This window comes from Dromiciops gliroides, chromosome 3 (genome assembly GCF_019393635.1).
Source record: "Dromiciops gliroides isolate mDroGli1 chromosome 3, mDroGli1.pri, whole genome shotgun sequence".
Taxonomy (NCBI): domain Eukaryota; kingdom Metazoa; phylum Chordata; class Mammalia; order Microbiotheria; family Microbiotheriidae; genus Dromiciops; species Dromiciops gliroides.
Window position 1 is genome coordinate 37,982,663 of NC_057863.1, and position 7,631 is coordinate 37,990,293.

Here is a 7,631-nt window from a genome sequence, read left to right on the forward strand (position 1 = left end):
TTTAACATTGGGGGCAGCTGGGTGGTTCAGTGGATAAAGCACTGATCCTGGATTCAGGAGGATCTGAGTTCAAATCTGATCTCAGACATTTGACATTTACTAGCTGTGTGACCCTGGGCAAGTCACTTAACCTTCATTGCTTCGCAAAAAAAACAAAACCAGAACCAAAACCACACACACAAAAAAACCCCAAACAACAACAACAAAAAAACAAACAAAACCCTCCACATTTAACATTTAAGTTCATAGTATAATCTCTCTTCACCACTGAAATAAATATTTAAGAACTATATTCTGTGATCTATGTGGATCCACAGTAAACCAAATCTAGCCATCTTTGGAATCTTGAAGGTTTTCTTTTCTTTCTTTTTCATTTTTTATCCTTTTCCTTTTCCTTTCTTTCTTTCTTTTTTACTATAGAGTGATAGATTTTTAACCAACTACTTATTTTGAAATACTCATAACTTTTGTAAGAAAACTCACTCTACTCTGTGGTAGCCATTCATCTTGTACTTAGTTATTGAATGGCTAATTCACTTAATCTCTCCTTTTCTCATTATTCGACATTTAAAATCAATATAATTTGTTCAAACAGTCATAATCCTAGGTTCTCCCCAATATATAGATTATCCAGTTAAGTAGATGGATACTTACACACTAGTACCACTTCAAGTTTCATTAGCTTATTTCCTGAAGTGCTCATAAGCAAAATGTAGAGTAGAAAGCCAAGCATTATTTTGTTGAGTACTGGAGTTCTCAGCAGAATGGTTCCTACACCCTAACTGGGAAGCAGATTAAAGTGATTTCCATTGAGATACAATTTTCCCCAGAGTGAAAGAAAAAAAATATCTCATTAAGCAACCCATTTATTTTACAGTATACCCATGAAATACAGTGCAATATAATACCTGCCACCCACCTGTCTCACAGGGGTGTTTGAGGATTAACTAATAAATGATTGTTAAGAGCTTTGAAAATAGAATGTGCCACATCCATGATAAATAATAATGATCCAACCAAAGAAAACTGGAATCCCTTCAAATTAAAATAAAATATGCTACTCATAATACACATACCCCACCATTTTTACCTTAATGAAGATGAAGAAACTGCTCTCCAAAAGGAAAGAAAGGAGAAATAAAAGACCCTTATTTCTGGTCTCTCTTTCCAGGGGTAGAGTAAATAATAAATCCTTCTTTTCTATGGATTAAGAAAATGCTTAGCTTGGTGCAGGCACCCTGGCGAGAAGAGGCAACCCCTTTTATTCTCTCATTAATCTATGGTCTAAGATGTTGTTTTCATCTTTCACACTAGACCAAAGATACCATAGACCATAATACTTCTGAGTGTATCAGAACCAGATTAAAATATAATTGGAAAATATTTAACAAGATATACAATAAAACATAGCTAATGTTAAAAGGTGGTTTTCTAAGTTACTGTGTTACCCAAAGGGATTTTTATGTACAGTTTAGTAGGCCTCATTTCTATTTGAGTCTGGAATCCTGCCTTAGACTTAGAGCTGGAAGTAAGAATTTATATAGCAAATGACATGAATTTCACCCTTGATTGATGGTTAGCAAATGGTATGGGACATTAACATGTGTTGGTTGCAGAAGGCATTCTTCCTTCTGGGATGACTAGAAGGGGTAGGAGAAGGTCAAGGAGATTATGTCATGTGATAGCTTTCTATTTTAACTACTTATTCTTGTTGATTAGGTAATAAGTCCTGGACCTTTTTTTTTTCTTTTTGCAGGCAATGGGGGTTAAGTGACTTGCCCAGGGTCACACAGCTAGTAAGTGTCAACTGTCTAAGGCAGGATTTGAACTCAGGTACTCCTGAATCTAGGGCCGGTGCTTTAACCACTGAGTCATCTAGCTGACCCAGTCCTGAACCTTTTAAGACTACAAATATTTGCAGTACCCTTGGCATATGTCACTTGAGGCAGAGCCGCCCCATCATCGCACATTAGGTTCAGCTTTATTGTAGTCTTCTGGTGAGAACAAGGAAGGGTTGCTATGATTTCTCATTTCCTTCCCAACAGTCAACAAGAAAAAATTGGGTAGTTGACAGAGAGAACTACATAGCAACTATAAAAGTAAAGAGTATTGACTACTCCTTTGATGACTCAAAGGTTGACAGATGCTTCCACCAGGGTCAAGGAGGATAAACCCCTTTTCAAAATTACTCTTTTTACCTGTAAGCTACTCTCTCTGCTAGAAAATAAATGGTGGGGGGGAATCTGATGTGCCTATGTTCTGGTTTATGAAAGTTCCCAGCATATGTAACTATTTTAGATAGGATTCTTGAGAAATTGGAAGATGACCATCACAGTGTAGTAGAAAGGTCCTGGCTCTGGACTCAGGGGACTTCTGTTCCAATCACAATCCTGATGCTACTACCTGGGTGACCTTAATTCACTTTTTTTGGCCTTAAGAGTATTTATTTGTAAAATGGATGGCCTCTAAAGTCCATTCCAGTTCTATTTCTATAGTCCTAATCCATTTCACATCTCTGAACATCACTTACCTCATCTGTAAAATGAGAGGGATTGGACTGAGTGGCCTCTGAGTTCTATTATATCTTTAGATCTATGATTCTATGATCCCATATATAGGGTCTCTATGATTTTATATATATATATGTGTGTGTGTGTACACTTACATTTATGTATATATACACATATATAAATGTATAAATATATACACATTTATGTATATACATATTTCTACACATATATGCACATATATTATGGGATTTAATAGCTCTCTTCAAGTATTTAAAGCATTTCATGTGGAAAAAAAAGATAGGGTTTTCTATTTGTTTCAAAAGGGAAGAATGATTGAAGTTATAAAGAGGTAAATTCAGGCTCGGCATATATAAAGAAAACTCCTTAATACTAGATGTCTTCTATGTAATAATGGAATAAGCCATGCCAAGACAATGAATGTCCACCTCATTGAAGGTTTTGGAGCATAAGTTGGATACCTATTCATCCAAAATGTGAGATAAGGAATTCTTTTTCAGGTTTGGTTTGAATAAGCTGACTTATAAACTTCATTTTAATTGGAATTCTATGATTATTAAATATAGTCAAGAAAAATCAGGAAGAAAATATATATTAAGGGGCAGAAAGGTAAGACAAGAGGCTGTCAAGGGGAAGAATAGGAAACAGAATAATCAACCTTGCATGACTCAAGGCATGTAGTGGGAAGGAGACTTTTCCCATAGAGCGTGAATCTAGATCTTGAAAATCAACAGCAAACCATGCAATAAGGAGGATTTGCAGACACTTGCAGATGTAAAGGATTCTGTGCTCAGGGGGAAAAAAGTAGTGATTGGTAACTTCTTATTAAAGGGAAGAGACAGGAAGGCTCCTGGTTGTCATGGATAATAAGGGAGATGGAACATGTATCTGAGACATGACAAAGAGTTTGCCAAGGCTCATCAAATTCAGGGACTGATATCCATTTCTGCAGATACATCTAAGAGCAAATGATACCATCAAAAGAAAACTGGAATGTAATTCTAATAACTTTGAAGTCCTGGTCAAGCAACTGTAGGACCTGGGAATATCATTTTAGAATCTGAAATTAAAAGGGGATGCCAGATATTGTAATATATTACCCCAGAGTTTAGGAAAGCAGATTTCAAAAAGTCTGGAAAAAATAAAGTCATGATTTCATAGTCAGAGACTTTGAAAAGAGGGGAGTAAGGTTTAAGTAGACTCAAAAGGTACAAAAGGGGCATGTTATGAAGGGCTTTAAGAGTCAGGTAATTTTATATTTGATCCTTGAGGCTATAAGGAGCTACTGGAGTTTATCTACTAGGCAAATGCTATGGTCAGACCTGTGCTGTAGGAAGACCACTTTTGGGGCTGAGTGATAGTTGGGTTGAAGAGGGAAAAGAGACTAAAAGCAGGGAGGCCAACAAGAAGGCTACTATAAAAGTTCAGGCATGAAGTTGTGAGGGAGTTCACGAGGGTGGTATCAGTGTCCAAGGAGAGAAGGGAGGATATATAAGATATTGTAAAGGTAGAATCAGTAGGATGTATTGAGAGAATTGGAATAACACCCTCTGCTGGGAGGGACATTGTGAGCTCTGGCCTAAAAAGAAACCATGTGACTTTAGCGTCCTTCTGGGATGACTTTAGCATCTGGAAGTGACATTTGCTGCCCCAAGGGTCCTGTCAATCAGTGCTACCAACCAATTAGTGTAACGATTGGAATGACGCCTCCTGCTGGAGACTTACTGTAGAAGAGTTCCACCCATGAAGCGAAGGTCTTTGAGGGCAAGACCAGGAGTCTTTTCTTTGGCGTCAGGAAGTGACGAGGGCTAGTGGGAGGAGGAAGGAAGAGACTGGCGCTCGGTCTCACTCTCTTTCCTTTGGACTCTGGTGGAGAGCGGAGCTAGAAATGTGCTCTCCCTTTAATAGATAGGAATCTAGGCCTTTCTCTCTCTTTACCAAATTCTTATTCTCCTTAATAAATGCTTAAAAGTCTAACTCCTGCTAAAGCTTATAATTTATTGGCAACCACTCATTAGGTATTTTAGACAGAATTTTAGCTAGAATTTTAGCCCTTAACATTAGCTTGGAACTGTGTGTGTGTGTGTGTGTGTGTGGATGGCCCTGTTTCCTGTTTCACAGGAGGCTTCTGGGAGGAGCGAGCTTTTTCATTGCTGCATGGGGGCTTGGCAGCAGAGATATGCAGTATAGGGAGAGCAGGCAAATCTCATACTTTATCCATGTGTTTCTCTTTACTAACCCCTAGTATACTTTAATAAATACTTAAAAGAGATACGTTTTCTAATTTAAGGTGACTACTCATTAGATTTTAGACATCAGAGCTAGAATTTTAGAACCTTACAGTATGCAAAAGATTAAATATGTGGGGTGAAAGAAAGTAAGCAGTAAGTAGTTTGTTATCCTGGCTGAATGAAAGGATGGAGGTACCTTGCAAAGTAACAGTGAAGTTTGGGAGAGAAGACCATTAGATGGGAAGATAATGCCTTTAGTTTTGGATATATTGCCATTAAGATGTCTTTGGGGGGCAGCTAGGTGGTGCAGTGGATAGAGCACCAGCCCTGGATTCAGGAGGACCTTAGTTCAAATCCAGCCTCAAACACTTGATACTTATTAGCTGTGTGACCCTGGGCAAGTCACTTAAGCCTCGTTGCCCCACAAAAAAAAGAAAAAGAAAAAAAAATATGTCTTTGGGACACACAGTTTGAGATGTCTAATAAGGCAGTGGAAATGAGAGATGAGATCAGGACAGACGGGAAGGCTGGATAAATAGATCTGAGAATTATCTGCATAGAGACGATAATTGAGTATACAGTTGCTAATAAGGATCACCAAACAGAGTAGTAATAGAGGAAGAAGAGAAGAAAACCCAGGACAAAGCTTTGGGTAACATTAATGTTTAGCAAATGAGTCCTGGATAGAAATCCAGCAAGGAATCTCTATTGCCATATGAAAAAATGCTCTAAATCACTATTGATTAGAGAGATGCAAATTAAAACAACTCTGAGGTACCATCTCACACCTATCAGATTGGTTAATATGACAAAAAAAGAAAATAATAAATGTTGGAGAAGCTGTGGAAAAATTGGAACACTAATGCATTGTTGGTGGAGCTATGAATTGATCCAACCATTCTGGAGAGTAATTTGTAATTATGCCCAAAGGGCTATAAAGCTGTGCCTACCCTTTGACCCAGCAATACCACTTTGGGGTCTTTTTCCCAAAGAGATCATGGAAAATGGAAAAGGACCCACGTGTACAAAAATATTTATAGCTGCTCTTTTTGTGGTGGCAAGGAATTGGGCATTATGGGGATGCCCATCAACTGGGGAATGGCTGAACCAGTTGTGGTATATGAATGTAATGGAATACTATTGTGCTGTAAGAAATGATGAGCAGGGGGCAGCTAGGTGGCACAGTGGATAGAGCACCAGCCCTGGATTCAGGAGGACCTGAGTTCAAGTCTGGCCTCAGACACTTGACACTTACTAGCTGTGTGACCCTGGGCAAGTCACTTAACCCCAGTTGCCCAGCAAACAAAACAAAACAAAACAAAAAAAGAAACAATGAGCAGGAGGAGTTCAGAGAAACCTGGAAGGACTTGCATGAACTGATGATAAGTGAGATGAACAGCACCAGGAGAACACTATACACAGTATCATCAACATTATGTGTTGATCAACTGTGATTGACTAGATTCTTCTCACCAGTCCAATGGTACAAGAAAGTTCCAAATGACTCATGATGGAAAAGGCTCTCCAAATCCAGAAAAAAAAAAAAAAGGAACTGTGGAATATGGGCGCTGATTGGACCATACTATTTCTTTTGTGTTTGGTGCTGTTGTTTTTTTTTTTTTTGAGGTTTTTCCTCTTTGCTCTGATTCTTCTCGTATAACATGACTTATGCAGAAATATTTTTAATGTTACTATACATACATATAAATACACACACACACATATATGTCAGATTACCTGCTGTCTAGGGGAGGTGGGGAGGGAGGGAAGGGAGGGAGAAAAATTTGAAATTGGAAATCTTATCTAAACAAATGTTGAAAACTAAAATAAATAAATAAGATTAAAAAAAGAAAAAAAATCCAGCAAGGGAAATTGAGAAAGACTAGTGAGACAAGTCAGAGGAAAATTAGACAAGAAGAATAATGAAAACCTAGACATAAGAAAGTAATCAGGAAAAGAAGGTGCTTGACAGTGTCAAATGCTGCAGAGAAGTCAAGAGGAATCAAAATTAAGAAAACATCATGGGATTTGGCAAAGAGAACATTGGTAAATTTAGAGAGGACAATCTAAGTCAAAACAATGAAGTTGCAAGTCATACTGCAAAGTATTAAGAAAGTGGGAAGAAAGGAAGTGGAGGAACCAATTGTAGACCATCTATTTAAGTAATTTAGCCATAAAAGGAAGGAGAGATATAGGATGATAAGCAGAGGGGATGATCAGATAAAGTGGAGGTTTGGGGTGGGGAAAGAGGAAGATAATGAGCCTGTTTACATCCAACAAGGAAGCAGCCTGTATATGGGGAGAGATTAAAGATTAGTGAGATGGATAAAGAACCAGTCCTGGTTTCAGGAGGACCTGAGTTCAAACCTGGCCTCAGACACTTGACACTTACTAGCCGTGTGACCATGGGCAAGTTGCTTAACCCTCATTGCCCCGCCCCCCCAAAAAAGATTAGTGAGAGATTAGAGATAGAAAGGGCAATCTGCTTGAAAAAATGGGGTAGAATTGAGTACTTTTGCTTGTATAGTGGTTTGTCTTGACAAGAAGAGGCATTTTTTCATGTGAGGCAAGGGCAAAGGATGAGATATATGCAGAAGGTTTCTGGGGATAAGAGGGAGCTCTCAGTGAATGGACTCATTTTTTTTCCTCCTGAGATGCTTCCCACCTGAGAGGGTGGGGAAAAGGGGAGCAATGAGAAGTTTCAGGAGAAATAAAAAAGGTTTGCAAATAAATTGTGGTGAGTGTGGTAGTGAATCAGTTAGGGAAGTATAAAATGATTGTTGTACTACAATGAAATCCCATTTAAGATTATGTAATGTACCTTTGTGTTGTGCTCAGTCTTCACAGTTTCGTGATTTTCCCCCAGCTTTAT